The sequence below is a fragment of the Crocodylus siamensis genome, chromosome 2, assembly GCF_052110815.1.
Source record: "Crocodylus siamensis isolate JL-2025a chromosome 2, ASM5211081v1, whole genome shotgun sequence".
Lineage (NCBI taxonomy): Eukaryota > Metazoa > Chordata > Crocodylia > Crocodylidae > Crocodylus > Crocodylus siamensis.
In genome coordinates, this window is record NC_143396.1 from 108,753,969 (window position 1) to 108,779,519 (window position 25,551).

Genomic DNA, 25,551 nt, shown 5'->3' on the forward strand with positions numbered 1-25,551 from the left:
AGATAAAAGCACCCCCGTGGCCATTTTGAAATGCATGGGGGCTTAATACACATGACAGTGAGGCAATGCTGTAGCATTCTAATTAGAAAGCAGAGCAGACTTGTCTGAATGCTCTGATGTGTTGTAATTAGAACGTGAATGAGCACATCTATAGGCACCTTTTCATTTCAGAATTAAGTGTACATTTTCATAATGGTTGTTTCTAACTGGTCTTAAATACTCACATTTAGAACAAACAGCGGGTTAAACAGGAGAAGATACACACAGTTCTGTTCTCTACTTGCCCACTCAGGAATATCAGACTGTTTGAAATTAAACATGACATCAAGTCAGAGAGGAATATTTTTAACAAGACTGTGTTCCCACTGCAGAATAGAGAGGTTGTGCTTTTCCTATAACTAATCCATTTCTTCCTTCTGTGTAGAGTTTAAATAAAGGAGTATAAAAAAAAAACCAGATTTAAAAAACATTGACTCAATCTCTGCATTTAAAACTAATAGTAGAAGAGCTTGCACTCTATAGTCAATTTGCAACTGTCCCAACAAAAATCTTTCTGTTTCATGTCTCACCTGCTTATTCCATGTAAAAATGTTGAATGCATAGTATATGTGCTGATGAAAGCACAGACTCGCTGAAATATAACATCCACGCATATTGATACTGTGATATTGTGGTCTAACTTCCTGTGCCAATTTTGCCTGAAGCTGTTTCCATTAAAGCCAATGGCACAATTTTTTGCACTGACTTCAATGAATACTGGTTTACTTGCAAATTAAATACCAAAAAAATCCCTTTAGAGGTTGATTTTGACACCCTCCCCCCCCCCACACACACACACACTTCCACACTTCCTAGGTCTGCAGCAATACCATGACAATAGATGTTCTCATAAGATTTCTGGTTAAATATTATGAACACTAGAGCTTTAAATAAGCATTTTTGTACTCATCAAATTGAAATTCTGAGTATTTTAATGATGTGGAAAATAAACTAAAGCATTACACTTAGATATACCACACTATGAAATGTGTCAATTAGGTACCAATACCTAAGCACTTACTTACCATTCATTATGTTAAACACATATGTAAATCACCACAAGATTGAGGTAAAATAGTTTTAAACTGACCAAAACTCAGACTTAGAGTGGTAGAATTCAGAACCACTCATAAAAATTAATTAGTGTATCATCTTTGAGACAGAGAAACTAGATTGTGTTGCTGTCAGTGCTAATGTAAAACGTGTCAACACAATACACATGTATTATTAACTGTGATACATCTGTTATATAACTCAAGTATTTGTTATAAGAATTGCATTTGGGATTTTTTTAACATTCTTTACATGGGCTGTGCGAAATGGGCCCTAGTCAATTCGGATTTGGCCCAAGTTGGAGACAGTGATTCAATCCATTGATCTGGATCACTGTCCCGGATTCACTTTGGCCAAATCTGAATCTGAAGAGTTGATGCTGATTCAGCAATTCGGACACAGGACCCTGAATGCCCCCCCAGACCCAGGAGGCACCAGTCGCCGAGCCAGGGGGGTGCAGGCCCCCTGACCCTGTTTGCTCCCCAGTGGACCAGGAAGTGGACTGGAAGTGCTTCTGATCCACTTCCAGGTCTGCTGCCAAGCACGCTGGGGAGCCCCCCACACTTCTGTGGGACACTGCATCCGCCCCAGCATCACAGCGTTCAGAGACCCTGCTACCTAGAGGTACGTAGAAAAAAACATTTAAAGCTGTATCTAAGTCCAAATTGCCAAATCTGTCCAAATCACTCTGAATTGATTTGGAGGGTTCTGAATTGATTCAGAGAGATTAAAAGGTTCTCTGATTCACAGGCAACTGGTACAGTGTGAACGGGGGTGCACATGCCCCTCCGACGGGGCCAGTGCGCCCCTTGATGTCCAACACTGATACTGTCGGTATGGCTGGTGCCCTCCATGACAGGGCTGCTGCCATTGGTAGCTTCTGTAGGTACCCCCCCCACACATTCAGGAGGCATCAGTCACTTATGTTCTGATTCAATTCGGATTCAGAGATTAAGCCACTGAATCGGGTTGAATCTTCACGGAATCAAATCACGGACCGAAGTTTCACACAGCCCTAATTCTTTATTAGTTTTTATAGCCAAAAGATTACACTGATACTGCATTGATCCATGTTTCTATCACCGCGCAATTTTAAACAGTGTAGTAGTGTTAGGCTAAAGATTATCCCATATTACTTTTGATCATAAATAAATTGTTGGCCAGTGACTGCTGCCCACTCCACTAGAGTCTGTCCACCTGCTTCATTGTTATAATAACCTTAGTTGGTATAGTGGGAATTCACAGGAAATTGACGTATTTGGAAAAGTCTGCAGCACAGGGCTTGTTCAGTCCTGGGTTTATTGAATGATGTACCTTAGATTATATTCTCAGCAAATGTTAAAGAAAAAAAGAAGAGTCAGTCAAAAAAGGGAAGTGTCCATCTAATGTGCTGTGAATATGTGAATGCTACATTTACTTGCATACCCCACACACCTTTCTTCTCCAAAATCAGCCATCCAAAAGTGGAGTGCTTGTCTTAAACAGAAAACTGTTTTTTCTTTGCTGGAATAGAAAAGGGAATATATTAGAGCATGGTATCAATTTGGTCCTGGCTGCCAAGATGGCTGCCACTCATCTAGCTGCAACAAACAGATGCCATAGCTATTGGCTGAGTGCTGCAGCTTGTGCCTCAATCAGCAATAGTAACAGTACCTCCTTTGATGTGCACCAACCCATTGTTCAATACACATTCTATTCCATATAAATGTTCCCAGAGTTTCCCTTTCTACTCATCTGATAGGTATGCTAATAAGGGTTTCTTTTATATGAATTCAGCTGCAGTCTAGTACAGCAGTTCTCAAACTTCTTAGATTCAAAGCGGCCCTCCTAAAATGCCAGCTCTAAGTCTTCTTTTGTTTTTTGAACATAGAAAAAATAATAGAGCAATGTTTCTGTTGCAAAGAACTCGGGAGAAATACAGCAGGTCAGGATACTATGGATTCCCATTTGAATCTCTAGGTTTATCTTTGACAGTGTTAACATTGTGTGGCATGCTCTGACACCCCTGAAAGGATCTCACAGTACCTGATTAAGAATTCCTGGGCTAGTAAGAAGAATTTTTGTCACCTGAGGAGACCACAAGCCAACTGATCATTTCTGAAGTCAAAATATAAAAATGCAAAAACACATTTTTATCAAATATCCCATTTCATACAAACATATACATGATAAAGATGAATATAGCTCATTACTAGCTGTTAAAAGAAACCAAATACGACAGAAGACAGCCCAACCTGGGGAATATCTGTTTGTAAGAAAACAAGGCCCCACAAAATAATCCACTGCAAATTAGAGTATTCTGCGAGAGTATGACTGTATGAACTGCAATTGCTGGAATTGGGATGACTGAAGTTGAGATGTACTTAAAATAAAAAGTGTCTCATAACTTTTCACATAAGCTTGGGGAACAGGAATTCCTTAGTTCTTGTTCAAAATTTGACACAAGCTTCCTCTGCAGCCTTGGTAAATCATTTAACCTCTGTGCCTCAGTTAACTTGGATATAAAATGGGGATAATAGATAAGAAGGAGAGTTGTGCAGAATAATATTAGAGGTTAATGGCTGTCAACTTTTTGTACCAACAGACTACTGTTAAACCTCAAATCTTTCTGAGACTAACATGAACCCTTACCCTCACACTGTCAAAACATATGAGGCCCAAGGTAACCTGCAAACCAACTAGAGAACACTTAGTATCGACTAGAGACCACTTAGTATGGCCTTATGGATCACAGTAAGAATGGAAATCATGCTTATAGAGGTTTGAATTTCATTTACTGTAGAATTGGCTAATTAGCTGGACAGTAAATTTCTAGGTGTCTACACATGTGGCCCTATTAGGTCACAGGAAACTAATATACTCCACAGCTGGGGAATACTTGTAAATATGAGCACTATTCCATGGCAGAGTTTTTACTCTGCAACATTGCACTTGAAGATGCTGATGCAGCTGGCTGGGTCATAAGGATTCTTCAGTGCAGGGACTACCTGCTAGCTAGCCCCACACTGGAGCACCTTCGTTCCCCAGCCAGCCCCTCTGCTGCACGTTGAGCTGAGTCAGGGCAGCCCCAGGCTCCCTGCCAGTCGGGGCTGCTCTAACCCAGCTCAATGTTCTGCAGTCCCGGGCACACATGCAAACATAGCTCTGGGAGCAATAAACTCTGGTGCAATATGCACCAGAGTTTATTGCTGCACATTAATATACATGTGTAGAAGTGCCCTGTATATCGTAGGTATTATTATTATTCTCTTTAGGCGAGAGCTAAACTGCATGCTTTTCAAAGCAAAAGATCAAGATTCCTGTCTCCATGTGTGTGGTTTACACCAGGCTCGATATGCACAGTTATGTGGCCATACATTTTACTCCCTAAAATGAAGCCAAAAGAAGTAGTGTATCCCTGAGGTCGAGCACATTTTTGCTTCTTCTGCCTGCAATGTCACAGACTCTAAAGTGGAGCAAGGTTGAGAAACCATCCAAAGAAGTCACTACTTCCAGAAAAGTGAAGTGCTTCACACAAGTATTTCGCAGAATTGTTTCCCTGGTATGTGAAGAAGTAATTCAAAATTCCAAATAATAATTTACCTCACAAGAGTTTGCTCATTATGCACTTTTTCTGTCCCTTGTGCTCTTTTAAAACCCTATTTTAGTAGGCAGGCATGAAATAATCTCCTGCTGCCTGTAGCAGTGGCCTTGTTCTTTTCATGTGACTGCAAACAGAAAGTCCTTATTCAAAAAGGAAAAGGTTATTAAACTCAGCAGAGTTATTTAAAAAAGATAGAAATGAACTGTGACTGCAATCTTAACTAAGTCTTGACTGGAAAGCTGTTTAAGATATGAAAGGTGTGTGGAAAGCCCCGACTCAAATAGAGCCTGTCCACTGTAGTGTATAGTCAGCATGAATTTTAGAAGCCAATCAGTTGCCAATTTACTTTGTAATAAATGAATCTTTAATTGTGGGGTTAAAATACCTTAGATATTATAAAATATATATAAATAATATATTTATATTAAAACCTTCCTCATTTAGATTCCTTCTTGGCAAGCATCTGAAATGCTGCCTTTCCAAAGTAAGGCCGTGATCCCACAAAGATCTGAGCACATATTTAGTTTTACATATGTGAATATTCATCTTGCTTTCAAAGAAATTACTTATATGACTAAGGGGATAAGACTTTGCTATAAGAAGGTCCAGTTTGGTAAAACCTTTACAGGCATACCAATTTAGTTTGAATGCAGCATTATGAGGTAGGAAATCAGGCATTGGTTAATTAACGGCTCGTTACTGTGCTGTTTCACAGGTCAAGTTTTAGCTTGAACAATGAGCTTGTCTGTAACTGGAGGCTGAACTAAAGAAGAATGGTATTAGACTGATCTCACATTTCCTTGTTTATAGTATGGCTGGGATTGGCCCACTTGGATATTTTTCTTACATAAAACTTATTAAGAAGATTTTAATCCAGAAATGTTAATGAGATTCTCTATGCCAACTATTGCCTGATGCATAAATTGTCATGACAGCCTCCCAGCTGCCCTGATGACTGTGTGACACTTTGAAATTTCATAGGCTCGGGCTGGTCAAAATGATTATTAGCAACAGTCATGTTTGTTTGAAAATAAAATAGATAAGCTGAATTAAACCATCCTATTGGTAGCCATCAAGAAATTAAATGAGCTAATTGCCATTTCCTTTCTTTTCCCAATGATCTGCAATCCCTGGATGAATGCTGTGTAAACCAGAAAGGTTTTTGTAACCACCCTTTAGTAATTGACCTTTCACTTTCCCCGTTTCATTTGCCCTAAGTGTTAATTGACTTTGAAAAAGCAGTATATTATCCCTTTAGAAAAAAATCTGATTTCTGCACGGCAACCTTCTACAGCATCAAAGCTCTGTTAAATCATAGTGCAGTAGAGCTGGAAATGAGCCTCCAGAAGAAGTAGAAAGTGGGGGTGGGGAAAGAAGGCAAGCTCAGAAATGAAAGAGCTCCAGTGCCATCTACAGAAAATCAACCCCAGCTGGCTTTCTGAAGGGAGAAGCAGGTAGCTAATGAAAATATTTCAGTTCTTTAACTCATTTGAAGAAAAAGAGATTCTGTTTTACTGCATCCTGCATTTTGAAGCCACTTTGACTGTAATTTGCACTAAAATAACACGTCCTGATGTATAAAAATTGCTACAAAACCTGAGGGAATCAGGTTGAGATTGCTTTAAAGGTTGCTTTTAGGCTTTCACACAATGAAATCTGGTATCCGTAGAGTTTTGTTTTAAGTAGTTTTACTCATGAGGTAGATTTTCTCTCCTTTCAGACGGGTCTCAGGCACAAACAATTTAAATCTTGACAGACATGTTATGCTCCTAGCAGCTGTCTTCATGATACTACTTGTCAGTTAAAAATGGAGAATGTGCTATTTGGAGCAATGGATTCTTTCTTTCAAACATCTAAAAATGTCCTTTCTAAGGAGAGTGCTTGATATGCAGCAGACTCCCAAGGACTTTGCAAGCCACCAGGCAGGAGATACCTATTGGAATGAGCTGTTCACAGTAGCCTACTTTAATCTGATCACATTCATTTACTCAGCATCTATTTATGCTGCAGGAAAATTGAGTAGACAGGATATGTGAGCAGCTAAGAAAATTGCAAGGGGCTGTTCACTACTGACACCGAAACCTGGTACAGAACAAAGGCTGCAGTCATCAAGGTGTGTGGTTAATTGCACTATGATTAATAGTTTAATTTGTTACATAAGCTACAGTCTATAGAAAAACTACACCTCAAAAAGGAGAGCACGATGCTGTTGTCTTAGGAAAGCACTGGCTGTAAATTGTAGCAGTATCCTCTAGTCTTTAACATAGCTATTTAGCCGCTAATTAAAGTGTACTTTATGACTTGTAACAGTTAACAGAGATGCTCCTTCCCTTTCCTGACTCCTGTGTCCTTGAAAATTTCAGGCAAAAAATCATGTTTTATTTGAAGCTTGCATGTTGCCAGCCTGAGTCCAGCAGAGACCATTTAAATCCTGCATCTATCTTTTTCAGGCTGTAGTGAAACCTCTCCCAGCTTTCTTGATCAGGGTTCTATGAGATTTGGCAACATGTAGGGGGTGCACACGGGTGCACATGCAGCCCTTGAGATTGGCCGTGCATGCCCTGGAAAAGCCAGAGGCAAAACTGGAAATGCCACTGGAAGTTAAAATTGTAAGGCAACCTGGAAGCCTACCAGTGTCTCAATTGTTATAATAAAATAAATTGTAAATACCTATATATTTTAGCATTTGATTTGGGGGTTTTTTATCATGGATAATCAGAGCTCTCCCTGCCCCTTTTGCTCATCAGGACATGGGTCTAGCTGTCCCTGCTGCTGCTTTGTGATGCTGAGCAGCCCTGATATGCCCGTGCCCTGCTGATGCCCCTCACTCCTGACCCACAGCCCCCTGGCCCTGCCGGTGCCCCTCACTCCCAATCTGCAGCTCCCCCATCTCTACTATGTCCCTCATTCCCAACCTGCTGCCCCCACACCCAGGTCTTCAGTGTGTGAGGAAGGGGATGCAGGTGTGCAAAAGAGGGGGGCACAGGTGGTGGAGAGCAGCCACTTTGTGCCAGGTATCCCAGACCTGCAGCTGGGCAACGTGACTATGCCACCCCTCCTCATCAGGGACCCCATTTATCTGGTGCTACCATGACTCATGCACCCCTGCACTTGCCAGCTCAGGCCACACCAGGCACATTTTAACAGGTGCCTGGCCAGAGCTACATGCTGGTTAAGTGCACCTTTGGGCAATTCAAGTATGCTGGCTCACCCTCACCACCCACATTGAATTCGCCAGCACCAGTATCCCCTGGGTTATCATCACCAACATCTGTGAAGCCTGAAGGAGCTCTTCCATGGGTCCTGGACAGAGGCAGCATGGCAGGCAGAGGACGCCTGGCACTGGGAGCACCAGCTGTGCTGGCAGTGCCAATGATACACCCCCCTCCCCCCACAAGGCCCTGGGCAAGCTGTATATCCAGCAGCAGGGGCCAGGGCATCATATGTGTGAGACACTGATGGACCACATCCTCCTCCACCCCTCCACAGTAGGGCACCTGGCCAGCTGCCCACAAAACCCAGACCCACAGCACACCCCCAAGAGCATGTGCACTGTAGACAGTTTCCAAACACAGACCCACCCCACAACAGACTCCCCCCCGCCCTCCCTCCCAACAGCAAACCCCACCCCTTACCCCAATGCCCACCAGCAATCCACCAATAAAGCATCCTCTTCCCCATGAACCTATATACACTGAGGGGAAGCCATGGGGTGGAGGTGCCTACAGCACAGATCCCAGGGAGAAGTACCCAGCACCCTGACTTATGGCCACACCACCACAGGGGCAGATTCTGCAGCAAGGCCAGCAGGCCAAGGGATGGCCCAGGGGTGAGGGTGGGTGCTGTCCAGCCTACTCAGCATGCTCCCCCTCTTCTTCCACAGGGCTGGGGCCAGCAGAAGCCACATGCACAGCTGAGTCAGCCACAGCCAGCTCCATCTCAGGGGCCAAGAAGGTGATGAGCAGGTGGCCGCCTAGGCAGGGGGCCAGCCTGCTGGGTGGGGGACCAGGCTCAGAAGCAGAGGCAGGGGGGCCTGGCCAGTGCAGGTGGTGTTATACCTCCCTTAAGCCCACTGAGGGACTTGGCACTGGGCATGGGTGACTCCCAAGGGTCAGACATGGGCAGGGTTGGGGGCTGGGTCTCAGGCAGCACACAGCTGACTTCCAGGGCCAGGATGGTTTCATGGACCCAGTGGTTCTCCTCTGTCACCACCACCGCCTGGGCCACCATGGTGCCCTGCCAGTCCTGAAACTCAACCAGCCTCTCCAGGAGGGTGATATGCCTCTCCTAGAGGGTAAGGTATGCCCAGTACCCTATTTCTCCCTCGCCAGGTCCTGAGCTCACCAGACCCAAGAATCTGTAAGCTGCTCCTCCACTCCTGTGACCAGCCAGTCTAGCACTAGCATCCCATCATGGGTCCAGCACTGGTGAAGGTGGTGCATGTGGAGAGTGCAGGCTGATGGTGTCCTCATGGCCCCATCTCCACTGGCAGCTGGTGGTTCTCCCCCCATATGGAGCTACAGGACCTGCAAAGCAAGGACAGAGAGGCTCTTTGTGATAGTTTGCAACATTTCAGAGATAAGATGCACTGTATATAGGGGCTGTGCACTGCTTGGCCTCAGATCAGTAGTCATACATGCACAGGTGCCCAGGAACCATGGTAAATTGGCTGGTGGAGCTCTGCCACAGGTGGCTGCAAGTCAAGCCCTCCATCCCAACTCCCACAGTGGAGGCTGGTAGGTCATTCACCACAGGCAACCTGCCTTCCCTGTCCCCTACCCAGGCCAGGCCAGGCCAGGCCAGGGTTGGCTTCTGCTAACAGCTGCCATGGCAGCACTGGACCAGCCACCACCCCCCAACACACACACACACACACATACACACACTTCTCCTCCTACAGGCTAGGAAGCTTGCTCCCATGCCTCTGGGCCCACAGCACCCTGGTTCTGGGGGTAAGGGATTCCCACCCAGATGGGATACAGACCTTGTGGTACCCATCCCCCCACAGTGGCCCTCTCTGGAGATGCACCCTGGGGCAGGGCCCCTGCTGCATGTGACCAGTGCCCCAAGAGTACCTCTGGTCAGAGTCCCCTGGGCGCACTGCAACAAACTGTTTAAGTGCAGTGATGGCTGCACAATCCACTATGCCTTGCTGATGATGATCACCATGGTGCCCCAGCAAAGCTGAGAACCTGGTATGGGGCCCTGAGCTTCAATGGTACCCCAGGCAAGCCCACACTTCCCATCAGTGTGCACAGCCACCTCTGGGGATATCTCTGCCTATGCTACAAGTGCCTGAGCTGTGGCTGAGGAGATCACTGCTGTTATTGATGAGTTTCTTTGCATGTGGCAGGTTCCTTTCCATTTTAGAAAGAAACTCCAGCAGGCAGGCTGGGAGCTCAGCCAGCAAGGGCAAGGGGAGTGCTCAGACTCAGTCCCTGGCTGCAGAAGCTCAATCAGGGACTGAGTCTGAGCACTGGGAGTGCCTACCATACCCATCCAGTAAGCCCTACTGGGAGGAGGGCTGGGGAGGAAGGAGGTGCTGTGGCCCGGCCAAACTGCTGCTGGATCTCCACATTGTCCCAGATCATGAAGAGGTTCATGGCCTTTTGCTCCATCCAGTTTGGGCCCTGGAGTACTGTCTCTAGCATCAAGGAGGCTGCCTTGGCAGCTGCTGCCAGGGGCCTTGGGAGAGAGTCAGGCCAGGGCTGGAGTGCTAGCATCATCTGGCATGTACCCACAGAGGTGGGGCATACTACCTGGGAGACAGACTTTGGCTATGTGGATTCCTGGAAGGCAAAGCCAGGGTCTATGTGGCTTCAGAGCCCAGTACATGCCCACATGCCCAGGGTTACAAAGCCCATGGGCTAGGCAGATGCTGGCACGGGCCCCAAGGGGGTAAAGCTGCAGTTTACAGGGCTGCTGTGGCCAGCACATGCCCACACTGGTGAGGTGCTATGTGCAGGGGCAGGCAGAGCTGGCACAGGTACCAGGGGTCAGGCCAGGGGTTCAGAAACCAACATTGCACAGCTGAAGAACTGCCTGTCCCACATGGCTGGAGAAGTTCCCAGCAATGTGGCTCTACCCTAAGCAGGAGGCTGGCCCCTTGCTGGTGTAGCTGACCAGACACTGTTTGCACCCGATGACAGCATCTATATGTGCACTACTGCACATTAGTTAATGTGCCATTTATGTAGTACCTGTATGTGCTGGTACTAGCAAATGGCTCATTAAGAATTTAGTGCACGGTAAGTGCCGTGCACATGTAGAGGGTGACGCTTTACTGTACATTAGTCTAGCATCTCATGTAGATGCGCCCAGTGTCAGCTATACAGGCTGGGTGCTAAATGTTACCAGTCTGAGCTGGTAGCATTTCACACTCATTTTGCACAAGAATAAGTGATTACACAAGATGCAAAATATCCTAAGAGGTTATCAAGACTTTCTGGCTGGAGATGTTAAAGGCACGGCTAAGAGCCCCTTCTATCAGGGGAGATTTTGTAATCATAAATGCAGAAAGATGGATGTATTTTCCATCCCTAAAGTATCCATGACATGCAGTAAGTATTCCCCCTATTTATTACAGAGTTGTCAGAAGCAGAAAGCCCCAATGAAGCTGAAAAGTCCAATCCTTCTGTTTTACTAACAAGCATGACATAAGTGTGCAGTTCTGAGAGTAAATAGTGTGAATTTAGAGAATGGACAAATTTAGCAAGAGAATTGTTTACTGTACGAGGACAAGGGATTTAAACAATGGCTAGACTACATAAAGCTGTCTCCTCTGTTATCCTACTTTCCACTGCCCAGACACCTTGAAGAAAGTGATTTTAAAAGGACAGAGAAACAGAGCTCGTATCTTAACATTTTTATAAGAATTGGTCACATGTCAAGATGTATAATTCTAGATCCAGTAGTTCCTCTGATACAGCATGAGCACAGATACTTTTTTTAGAAAGTAATTAAACACAGTCCAGTCACTCTGCTTTCAACACACAGGTCAATACTCTTAATTTTGTCCATTGTACATTATGCCTGATGTTGCTAAAACAGTGTCCTGGAAATGTAGTACATAAGCTAATGAACATGAGATCGAAAGAGAAGCTGGTATTTGTATAGCGAAAATGAAGGGATAGCATTTGTTGTGTGTAGAATTTACTGTGAAGTCAGAGGGCACAGAAGAAATTCTATTTTGTTTGTACATGCCACTGGATATAATAGGATGGGTTTCCCAAAGATATGAATCTCTTACGGGGTTTTGAGGGCTTTCTTAAAATGCATTATTTTTCTAGGGAGATAAATACAACTCTTTTAAAGCCACTGACTTACTGTGTGACCATAATCAATTCAATTTATTTCTTGCTGTTTCTTCCACCCTTTGCTTGTCTTCTCTATTTGAAATATAAATCATGTGGGGCATGGACAGTCTCTCACTATGTCTTAAAAGTGCCACCCCTTCCCTCCCCCCACACACACACAAACGCAATGAGGCCTAGTGTTAAATAAGCCCTACTAGAATACCAGTAGTTACTGATGTCTGTGTAAGACACATTTCTTTTAATATTTGTTTTGAAAGGCTTAAATACAGCAGTATGCTATATGAAATCTTGTCAGGCCAGGCCTCTTTTGGTCTGCTATCTGCTACCATGTAAACTAGTATAGCCTGTTCCAGGGTTGGGCTGTCAGCAACTAATCCAGCACCCCCACCTGGGCCAGCCTGGGTGAGGAAGGTGTGCAGACACGCAGCAGAACTAAAAAAAAGACTTGTCAAAGAACAGACAAGCTCCCTGTGAGCTTGTCATTCAAATGGCCATTCATATTTGAAGAGGAGATGGACGCTCCCAGATCACTTTGCTTGAGGAATCACCAATAATGCATAGCATCTAAGGTGCCCCAATAGTCACAGGGGCCTCAGGACTGACTTCACTTGTCTTGACTTGACTTGCTATATGAAAAAGGCTGGGCCTGCCAAGGGGAAGGTTATAGTAAATCTGATGTTGTTTATCTAGTATGTATGTCTTCCCAGAAACTGATACTAGGGGTTATAACAACTACTTATTGATGATTACTCTTTTAGCTCAGATGTTAGGAACTTGTCTTGCTGGGATAGAAGACATTGAATTTAATCATGACCATGGCATCTGCATGAAGCTCTGATGCACAGTTTCAAAGCTCGTCTCCACGACTGGTCTGGCACAGTCAAGGGCACCTACTGTCAAGCACATCCCTCTGCATGTGGGAGCATACAGGAGAGCCCAGAATATGGTAGTGAGATCATTCCAGGGGTGTACACATTAATGGGCAAATTAAGCAGCCTGCACATAATGTGCACATTATAAGGAATGCCCCTGGAACTTCACTGCCAAATTTCTGGCTCTGGAAAGGGTGGTGGGGTATGCTCAAGAGATGACATCTTTGGTAACCATGGATGTAGCAGAGATTCTCCACAGGGTCCCAAATCAATATTTAAGGATGGTGGACATCACTATGGCAGAACATTAATGGCAGTCATCATTTGAACATCCCAGGTTAGATCCTCAGCAGACCTAGATCATCACAGCTCCACTGAAGGCAATAGGAGCACCACCAGTTTTCATCCTGGCTCCTAATGTTATGGTCCATAGCAGCATCTCACAGCATTTGAGGAGAAAACAAACATAAAAGCAGCATTTATGGCTGCTTCAGAGTTCTTCCTGCACTTTGTAAGTGACCTCCAGAAAAATCTTGTTCCTGCCCTTGTTCAGCTTCCTAAAGTGCTTACATAACATTTTGGTCATCTTGCTTCAGGCCTGGTTAGAAGTAATGTTATTCTTCTAATTAAGTGCACTTTAAGATTTTTTGCCAAATGCATTATATTTGCTTTAGCGCACATTTTGTAGAAGGTGAGTTACTTGAGTAGATAAAAACCTAGGCAGAATACTAAACCCAGAAAGCACCTGTAACTAGAAGCAGTTCCGAATGGAAGGAGTTGACTTGTGGAATACCATAACATTAGTATTGATTTTGTTTACTTTACAGAGCTGAAAGTAGGAAAATGCAGTAAGGCGATGAAATGTGCTGATGATACAAACTGGGGGAACCCAGTGAATACACAATAGGAAAGCAATAAAATCACAGTGACTTATGTAGACTAGAATCATGGACAGATAAGTGGCTTATGCAATTCAATTTGAAGAAAGGTAAGATAATGAATCTAAGGACAAGAAAGAGAACTATATCTTCAATGGACAGAGAAGCAACAACTGAAAAGGTTTGCATTTTAACAAGAAATGGTGTACTGTATATTCTGCTTTTCTTTAAAGAAATTTCTCTGTGCAAAACAGACTTTTAATTTGGTGCTCCTATATGCTAAAAAGCACTAACCAAAGAAAACATGGAGAGAGCAGTGGGTGAAATGCTAAAATTTTGGTATAGTGCTTGACAGTGGTAAATAAAAGGAGCTAAGATGTTTAAACATAGGCTTCCAATATAAATCAGAGATTATTTGAACATGGTGTTAATTTAGACCAATAAAGTGACATTTCCTAACATATGTACCATTCTAGTTATAAAATGAACACACAGTAGGAGGGAGGAAATGTAATAGCAGAGAGCAAGTAGGAAGAGAGAGGGGCAAGAACAGATTAGTTATTTAGACAGGTTTGAGAAAGTAGAGGTTACAATTCTAAAGCATGTGGAGTGTTTAATTGTGTGACTCCAATTGAATTGACTAGTCACAAGACTAAAGCTGAACATGCTGTTTTGAATAGGCACACCTAACGCAATCCTGATTGGGGAGAAAACAAAAAAATTGAGAAATACAAAATCCTGAGGCTGTCATGCTTATCCTAGGTAACACATTCTTAACCAAGAAAAGACCAACAGACCACCTAAAATCTACTGCCAGGCAAACAGATGTGTAGCAGCAAGAGTAGTCCTAGTTAGAGTCAGGTGAATTTTTTCCATGAATATTCTATGCGCCAAAAATGCATCTTGGGTCAGTCTGAAGCCATCTGCAAATTCATCCTCAATTTGCTGAATAGTTTTGGATGGAAACAGAATTGGGGTTATATGCACAAAACCAGAGAGGAGATGGTCATCATAGTGCCCCTTTCTTACCTATTCCCTCAGTAGTTAGAGCAGAAGGCTGGACCCACATCTCTTATTTTCTCTGGAGAGTGGCCCAACCCACCATGCTCTTAGGTAGCAGTTCTCAAGCAGTGATCTAAAGTCCACCAATAAGACAGAAGAGGTAGAAGTTACATAAAGGGATATCAATCAACCCCCAAAAACATTAATGTGGTACCAGGCCATATCAAGCTGACAAGCCACACTGATTCACATACACTATCTTCTGAAATGGGAGGAAGCTTACCTTAATACAGCACTGTGGGCAGACTAAACAGCCCAACTGACAGACATAACTAATTAGACCAGGCTTCTGTACTACATCCTGTTCAAGATGTAACATGTACAGAGCTAGTTCAGGTAACTTGGTACACTACTCCCAGTTCTGAAGGCTGAGAGTATCACTTTACTGTTATGAAGATGGGCCTTGGAAATGCTGGAAGCCATAATGGTTCAATACTAGTTTATTGCCAAACGAATGATATGCCGCATTCACAGATTGGATTGTAGAAGGCCCAGTGTATGAGTGAAATACTTGGTATAAGCAAATTCTGGTTCCTGCTCCACATTGGCAGCTTCAAGAAGTGGAGGGGGGAGGGCACACAGGGTGAACAATGATCCCAGTGAAATTCTCCCACTTAGGAGCAACATAAAGCCAGCATATGTGACAGGGGCATAGATGGAATAGTTATAACAATTGGTGCTGTTTACATTCAGGGCTGCAGATCAGCCCACAGAATGACTTAATTTTAAGCCTGACTACAACAGAATATAGGAGTACAAAAGGAGTATAAAAGATAATGTTAAATTACTTTCCCTACCCCCACCTTGTTTCTTGAGATGAAGAGTCCTGTAAGCTCAATAAATGAGCACTAAAAGATCACTTAAAATAAATCAGGGACATGAAAAAACAACTCTGATGAAAGTGAAGTCCTGGTCTCTTATTTGGGAGGAGAGAATAGCACCACAGGTTTTCATGTCCTCAGTAACTACATAGGTCCACTTTGTAGGGGAAAAGATAAGAGTTTCTCATTCCAAGCACCAGTAAGTCTATATGGGTGCATCTATACATGCGCCTGACTGGGCAGGTGATAGCGTATAGTTATTTAGTACTTGTTAGTCATTGTTATTACTGCACAGTCCCAACAGCACACGGGTCATTTTCAACCCTCCTGTGCAATAGCAACGAGCTACTGTACAGTAGCATCGGCATCACGGTTCATGCCCGCTGACGCTATGTTGCCATAGCTCATCGCTACAGTGACATAGCATCTCTTGTAGACATGCCCTATGGGACCCAAATATCAAACCAAGTTCTTTTCTTTCTCCACATCATTACTTCTAAATCTTTTAGGCTATAACATATTGATATTTCTGAAGTTCTACAGTCTTCAAATTAGATGTTCAGTAATATTTGTGTTATCCCTTACTCTTCAATTGGGTAGCACAAGCAACTAAAATTTAACCAATTATCCTGTTGTTTTAGAAGGAACAAAATTGGGATCACTAGTATATACCAAACTTGCCATTAAATTCAAAGCTGAATTCTTCTTACAGAAATAATCACATGATGATGAGACACATAGAGCAGACCCAATGAGAAAGTAAGTAATTTTTCATGTAGCCTTGAGAGACACTTTAAGACCTAACAATGTTATATTTGCCAAAAAAGAGCGACAGAAAATTGCTGATGAACTACCTTAAACTGCAGGTATCACCTGCTGGATATGGGAGTGTCTGAAGGGCTGGAAGATGCAACAAAAGTTTTGAAATGGAAAGAAATGAACCTACCCATCTAGGTCCAATTCCTTTTATCGGTCTGATGATTTTAGTATGTAAGATTTTTCTCTCGCTATATGCTCATCTAACTCTCATCTTTAGTGTGTTCATGAAGTATATAGGACATTCAGATTCCTTCATCTGATTCACCATGACAGTGTTAGAAATAGTAGCATGTAATATATTCCTACAATTACAAAGACCAAAGGCCACATGTACCCCTAGGCTTATCCTTCAGGTAGTGTATGCTTATACCAGACGTTTTGAAAATGTTTCTCAGGCATTAGCTCAGATGCTTTGCCTTAAACCTAGTGCTGTAATATAACGGTACATATTTTGCATAGAAAGAGAAAGTCTATGCTTTTGGTAGTTTGGGGGTAATCCCAGTACTGCTCGTGGTGTGCTGCCCCATGCAGAAAAATGATTAAATAAAAACAAAGGAAAACAAAATATAACTCTCACAGTTGTTAATTTCACAGCCAGTCATTTCCACTGACCTGATCCAAAAGCCATAGAATGAGATAATCATTTTGGATTATGAAATCTGCATAATCCAATAGGAGGCAATATCGCAGCTGGATTTAAATAAAAATCCAGTGTCACTTCTTGAAGGGACTGCCAGTTGTCGGGGGAAAAAAATCAAATTCATTTTCAATGTGCTGCAAGCCAATAAGCATATGTGCAGCTCAGAAGGGTTACAGATCTTTAAAATCCTGACCTCCAGATAGTACCCAATTTAAAATCAAATTTAAGGGGGAAAATCTGCATAAATAATTCATAACAACTTTGCCTGGCATTTCTTTTCAGCAGCAACAAACCTATACAACTACAGGTAATTTCCTGTTTCTAATCACCTGTTTTGTTGTAGTTGTGTGATATATAAACTATCCATACCTGCCATAGCACAGCAATCTAATGATCTAATCCTGCACTAACACTCATTCATATAAATAATCACCCTGACTTATGAAATTATGCTGATCAGGAAAAGCAACTTCCAAAGAAGGTTTTGGTGCACTAAATATGTAAGGACTTATTCTATGAGATGAATTGCAAAGCTGGATAGTTTTTAAAATGAGTGTGGACAGCAGACTCTAGCCTTTTGTAAGTAGCATTATCACTGTAACAGCTAGAATCAACAAAAGGTGCAACACAGTATATATTTATAACCATTTCCACCTCCTAGAAGACTTGTTAGAGCTTTACTGTGGTGTCAGTAAGGCTTTGATGTAAAGTCTGGGGAGAGAAGAAGCTGTGTGAGCAGCAAAGGGTTTGCCATCTGCTTTGGGCTCTGATTAGCAGTAGCATAACTGAGGTGGGCAACCAAGGCAGCAGTCCCAAGTGCCACTTTTTTGTGGGGTGCAAAAGCAGCCATCGCCACAGCAGCAGCTGACTCCACTGCCATAATGGCAGGAGTTGATGCTGCTCCAATGGCCTTGTGGCTGCCCCAAGTGTAGAGCTGCACTGCTGCTATGCCTCTGCTGACTAGACTCAATTCTCAAGCCAGCATTGCCTCCAGAGAAATAGGTCTTGATGTTGGTAAATAGTGTAACTAAGAGGGGGGGAGTGACCCTGGGCGCCCATTTGAGTGAGGACATAAAAACGCAGCCACTGCAGCTGCTGGCCAGTTGTGCTAACAGTTACTGCTTCCCTATGGGCTGCTGCTGCCCAAGGCAAAGAGCTAATCTGTTATACTTCTGGGGTGCATCCAGACGAGCACGTATGTGCAGGGCCATGTGTTTGCTGTGACCAAAATAGCAGCAGTGCAAATTGGTGCCACTTTTTTTTGCCACTGTGCATGCCCCTGCATGTGGGGTTTGGTGCAGGGCAAAATGCCCCACTTCAGGGAAATAGATGTTTCCCCACTCCTCGTGGCTCCCAGCAAGCTGGAGGAGCTGGCAGACAGCTAGAGGAGGGAAATCACTCTGGCTGACAGCTAGGACATCTCCTTGAAGGACCCAGCTTCTGTATCTGCCAACACACATGACTGGTGTGTGAGCCGCACTACTGGTTTTTTGCAGTACTATTTTTTTTAATATACCAGGAGTTCCTGGTATCAAATTTTGGCACTATGCTGCAATTTTGCAGCATGGCAAACAGTTACGTGCTCTGCTTGTGGTTTGCAGTTCCTCAAACAGCCTTGAGGTGCTGTAAACTGTACGTGTTCCCTCACGTGGACGCACCCTGGGTGTTGGATCAAGATTCCTGGAAGAAAGCCTGTCTACCACCAACTAACCCTGCTTCAACTAAATATGAAATAGTAGAAGCTGGTGAAAATAAGAACCACCGTATTCTGAACAAATGTTCTGTCATTTTTTTAAAGAATTACGCACTAGCTTAGACCTGAAGGATCACTGTGTTATTGTAATCATGTTCCAGTGTGATTATGATCCAGACTTCCTAGCAGAACACTGGAAAAATGGATCTCTGCTAGGAAATACTGATCTCCTTAAGAGGTTATAAGGTCCCTGACTTTTTGACAGAAAGATGCTGTAATAGTGAGAAATATTTAAGCACCTATAAATAATATGAGAAACCTTTATGTGAATGTGTAATAAACCACAATAATAATAAAATGAGTATTGTAAGCACTGCAGTGAGATCTGTCTTTGTTTTGAGGGCACTAAATTGGGTGGCAGAAATGAGTAAACTGAAAGTAGAGAAGGGACATTTTTCAAGCTAATAATAATGATGATGATTGACATTGATATAGTATCTGGTATCCAAAGAGTTCAAAGCTCACTGACAAGTTTCACATACTGATTTACAAAAAAACACCCTGAAAATATACTGATGTACTGCCAGTGAATTCACTAGAACAACTCATGCACTTAAAAGTTATCTACATGCTTAAACATTTTCTGGAGGACAGTCTAAATTACAAAATAACTTTAGCCACTCCTTGGGGATAGAGGGTGCCAGCTATGTTGGCCTTGCAGGCATGACACACTCACTGAGGCAAGAAAGTATGCAACCTTACAGTGCAGGTTGAATTTCAGTAGGCTGATTATAATTACTCAAATGGAATGAACCTTAAAATGTTAAGTTGTTAAATTATATAATCCTATGAATGCCATGGAGGTAAACAGTACATGGCAATTTCATATACTTTCACTAACAACTCTACATGATTATATTAGTGGGTAAAGTTTGAAATGGTTTCACCCAGAAGAGAAGAGGTGGAGGTGGGAGAAGGGGGTAGATAATATAATTGAGACATGTGAACCTACAGCTACCTCTCTTCTTAATTAATATTAAATTGATTTCAATTGTAATCATAATTTAAAATCTGACCACTGGTGGTAGACTAGAAAGCAAAGAGTTGTATTGCCATCTTCTGGCAGTATGTTATAATGAAAGTGTGTCAAAAACTGTTTCTTTTCTGAACCTTATCAAAGATTTGACTTTCTAAATATTCATCAGTGGTATCAAGCTAAAAATGACTGCACCATTTATAGCATTTTCTGCCTACAGAAATATGTGGACAAACAGGAACCGCATCGTATTTTGACACCTACTGGTGTCAAAACGTAACAAAGGCCAACAAGAGTTACACGTAAAAAGAAGTCAGGAGCCAAACCCCCATCATTTTCATTGGAAGAAGGACTGAACCCAAAGTTACAGCAAAACCCAATGCACTGTTTGGTTGTAGAAGGCAAATCAATATGTGAGGCAAATAAGCATAATTTGATATGCACACTATCATACTTTTTAGCATGGCTGCAACTATATAAAGCAGCTGGCTGGAGTCTACTCCTAAGCATATGTTAGCTGCCTTTTGCTGAAACTAAGTATAGCATCTACCATATGTTGGCACAACGTCATTCTAAAGTCTCACACTTCTGTAGATTCAAAAATGGTTTTATAGTAAAAATCAATATTACATACATTTTTTTCCAACATTCCCTTGGGTCTTCCCTGAACTATAAAACCATTTATGGCTAAAATTAAGCTACCCAATTGTTCCATTATTTCCAGGTTCTCATTATGTACTAAAATATCCATTCAGCATTTTTTTCCTCCACTAATGTAACAGAAACTCATCTGCTCAATGAGATTTATTACTTGCTTTTTTCCTGTGTTCACAAGAGATTGTTGTGCATTTTGCAGTAGGTCTTTATTATCTGGTAATGATGGCTTGCAAATTAAATTAGTTTTTAATGGCATAGTTAAATTCTAATTTATGTTTTGGAGCTTTGTTTAATTCATTTAGTTGTAATGTAATCGCTTTCTTGCTATTATCTTACATTACAAAGGAAGAACAAAAGAATGGCAACTCCTCTCATCACATTCAGTTGCTTTGGTTTTATTAAATCTCATTACTAATTGCGTTTCCCTGAGAAACTTTCAAAACAATTGCAGGCTTATTTTTTGGGCCAAACTATGTAGCTGTGCAACATCCCCCGCCTAAAAGGAGTCAAATGGAACAGTTATTGGACTTCACCAGGATTTGTTATACACTCTGCTTGTTCATAATCATTTGGGGCATGGCTCACTGTTGATCTGAAGACCTTTTGCAACAATACCCGTTTTGCAATGTTACACTTGTATAAAATACAAGGTCTATAAAAGGGGAGCATCACCCTATCTTTGCTGACCCTCTTTATGTCCAGAAGTAGGACATTAGTAGCACATGTACCTTTAATATAAACTTTAAATAACGGCAATTTTTTCCTGGATGCTCTCTGCATATCCCGTACTGTCTTCTAAAACCCTGCTTTTGTTAAAGATTCCTCTGAGGCATTCCATTTGGATAGTGTTAAGTAAAATGAAACTAGCCAATCAGTACAGCAAATAAGACTAAATTGTTTGTCTTAGAACAGAGAATAACCTGATAAATATCATTACCAGTGTAATAATGCCTTGATATGCCCATCTATCGTTTAACAACAATGTAAAGTTCTTACGTTCAACAACATTGACAGTTTACACCAAAATCTGGTATCAGATGGAAACCTTAAGAGACTGTTGGCATATGATGACTTATAAGTGATGACTTTAGTTACAAACACGGTGTCAAATTGTTGTTTAAATAGTATAAAATAATCTTGTAATTGTGCACTTGGGCATAACAAAGTACAGAAGCAAAAAGTATAAAGTAACACTTGAATGTTGCATTCCTTCTTTCTGGTGTGGTTAATAATGATTGCTGTGGTAATTCAAATATTTTGTTCATTGCCTTGGGTTTTCTCCCCCTTCCTTGGAAAATAATCTATTAAGAAAAAATATTGTTAACAGTTTAAAAGCTAAAAGCAAACTTATACTATCATACCCACACTAACTTTTTTCTGCCTAAGTCAGAGATATTGATTATACTTTTCTTCTTGTTCTTTAAGCAGAATTCCCAGTGCTGTCAATGGGACTTTTGCAAGGGGAATGAATGAAAAATAAACAGTAGAAAACCTCTCAGCATTCCCCTGATACCATAATGTTAACTTGAAAATGCAACAATTAATATGGAACTTCAACTCTGAAGCAAATTTGAAAGAAAAGGCCATTTATAGTTAAGTGAAATAAAGAAATGTTCTATTTCCTTACAGCGATATCATTTTGATATTTCTTAGGACAACAGCCCTGTTCTGCTTTCTGATCCTAACATGAAGTTACTTGTGTTTCAGAGAGTGTAGCCTGTTACCACAAAAATGGTTATGATACCACAAACCCAATATTCTGTCTTTACTATGATTTCAAGTCACTGGAGAAAAAGGAGGACCCAGAGAGCTACAGACTGGTTAGCCTCACCTCGATACCCAGGAAGTAACTGGAGCATATCATAAGGAAGTCCATTTGCAAGCATCTAGACAAGGAAAGGCTGATCACAAGCAGCCAGTGTGGATTTACTATGAGCAAATCATGCCAAACACAACTCCTTTGACAAGAAAACAAGTTGGGTGGATGAAGGGAATGCTGTGGATATAGAGTATCTAGTCTTCAGCAAGGCTTTTGACTAAGTCTTATATGATCTTCTCATAAACAAATTGGAGAAATGAGGGTTAGACAGAACTACAACAAGGTGGATAGACAACTGGCTCAATAGCTGGAAGGAAAGGGTAACTGCAAATGAATCCATTTTGGAATAGCAGGGGGTTTCAAATGGAGTCCCACAGGGGTCTATCCTAGGCCCAGTGCTGTTCAATGTTTTTATTAATGATTTGCATGTCAACACATTAAAGATCAATGCTGACAAATGCAAGGTACTACACCTTGTGAAGAATAATCAAAAACACAAATATTAGATGAGTTATGACTGGCAGCACTCTGGAGGAGAATCTAGGAATCTTAGTAGGACGCAGGTACCTAACTCTCCCCATTCACTCTGTAGCCACAACCTAAAATCCCCTTGCAAATTTCCCAAATGATTTGGAGTGCACTCTTTTCAATAAATTAACTTCATTCATTCATGCATTCAGCCCCTCATTTCTCCAGGGGATTTCTAGAGGTATATAAATACTGTTACCATGTGGGAAACATTGGCCCTGGAGGTCAGGTAATGTGTCCAATGTTATATAGCAAGTCTAGAGCAATGTAAGAGATATGAGCCAGGTTTCCTGGTCTCCTTTCCTATGCTTGAACAACCTATGCATCTTTCCTCCTCAAATTATAGACAGTGGTTTATTGTTTGTATTGAACATTTTTGATGCACTAGTTTTGAGTCAATAACATACTTTTTTCAAAGCTAGGCAAGAAGTTGTTTATCCAAAGGGCTGTAGCAATTGTAGTGCTGTCAATCATATGTACTTTAAAAATTCTTTATTTGTCCTTTTGCATATTCTAAGTTTTCAAAAGTATTCTTTAGTACAATGGTATACTGCAGACTGTAACAGCTCAGATAGGTGACTGCAGTCCATTTCGCTAACAATCAGCCACTTACTGAAAAGAATTTATTGCTTCTAAAAAGCCTTAGGTTACTAAAAAAGGTGTGGGGGGGAGTGTATATAAAGTTGCATTAAGGTATTGAGGAAGAATAACACTGGGAGGTAAGTGCAAAGCTAGAAATGAAATTCTATCTTCTCTCATCCCTGTGTGACAATGTGTTACTTGCCATTCAGATGCAAGAAACAAATGGAGTCTAGATGTTAGAGCAGGGTCTCCTGGATTCTACTTCTAATAGTGGCTCCCTCAGTAACCCAGGGTAAATTAATTCCTCTCTCAGTGCTCCAGTTTCCTATCTATAAAACTAATAATCCTTTCCTACACTAGCCTGTTCAGAGCTAATTGCTTATAAAGCAGTACAGAAATATATTCAGATATGAAAGAGAGAGAAATAATAGAAATGCAAATTGAGAAATCAGTATGTGCTGTGCTGTTTGTTTACAAAAAGAGAAGTAAGGATGGACAACACACTGGTTTTTTTAAGCTGACTTTTGTTCAGTTTTATTTCAACTTTGGTGGTATCTAACTTGTAACTGTATATAGGTGACCCTAGAGTATACACAAGACTGCATTCACCCTCCCCATTCTGTTTTTCTTCATAAACCATGATAAACAGTTCTCCTACCAATTGTGACAACACCAGTGGCCCTGAAAAGAATTATAGACTTACAGTCACTCTAGGGACATCTATTGTGTAATACACAGACAAAATACAAAATGTTAGCAGTGGCTTCACTGGAGAAGAGATCAATGCCAGAAAAGATAGACTAGAAGTGTTAGGGTGTGGGGAATATTGTATGATATTTGTATGTTTGAAACATAACCAAAGTTGTAAACATGGGAAGAACATGCAAATTTGCACTGCATGCCCAGAATGGATGGTCGCTATGAAACTTATAACTCCCCATTTCTTAACCTTTGCTGGGTGTGGTGGTCAGCGGTCCTGAGCACTGGTGCTAACAGTAATGAGCTCGGACGAACAGGCAGGGGCTAGCGGGGCAGAGACGGTACTGTCGCTTGGTGGTTGCAACGTAGTTTTATTACTTACGCTTGTTGGGAGCATAGGTTTCAGTTGTAATCTTTTGTTAACAAAATGATTGAACCCTAAGTTGAAATAACAACTAACTGAACTACCAAAGTAAAGTAACGTAGAACAGAACTAAACGGAGTAATCGTAGAACAGAGCGGAACAAGGTAAAACGAAGCAGAACGACAGCTGATAAACGAGTCGACTGAACACAAGATGGAAGTCAATCAATCAATCACGAGCATGCAGGGACAGGGTACGCCCGGAACAGCAGTGGCGGAGAGACAGGTCCACAGGTGGCCGGCCTGTGAACTAGCCCAAGGTCTCAGCGGGTCCTCTGGTCTCTGAGAGTCTCCGTCCATCTCTGGGCTGGTCTCAGAGAATCTCCTGGGCTGGTCTCCGTCTGGGCGGAAACTGTGTTGGCTTAAATAGTTTTTAAACAGCCAATCACACGATGCCTCTTGTGGAAAGTTCTAGTTGATTACATCACGGCTATTTGCTAGTACATGACTAGGCATGCACGCTCTGTTAAATTTGAATACCTCATGAATCACATACTGGCTGTGTGTGATGCGTGTCTGACCATGAGCACTTACTTTAAGAGCTGTCTACCTGCATGTCGGTACTTGTCTCTCTTAACTTTGGTACCTTAACTTGATGTCTCTTAACCTGGTGTCAGCAGCACCTTTTAACTTTTGGCTCTGACACTGGGTAAGTTCCATTTCACCTGCATCTGTGAATCTAGTCTGTGGTGCTGGAATGGGTACTATTGGGTTATCTAGGAATAATGTTTCATAGGAGTTAAAACTTTCTGCTCAACAGAAATTTCTAAAAATGTTGAAAGTTTTTAATACCTAAAACCATGCACCTTTTTTGGTCAGATTCTGTCAGATATTTGTCTTTCAGTTTCAGATCTGCCCAACAAATCAAGCGACCTACATTGCAGCAGGAGTTTGTAAGGCAGTGGCATCTTCAATCTTGCTCTTTTCCCTATGCCCCTTCTCCTCCCCTGATGAGTGGCTAAGAGGCAATTAATGGCAAGGCATTTACCTTTCAGCCACTCCACAGCAATGGTGAGGGGGTCCACGGTAAA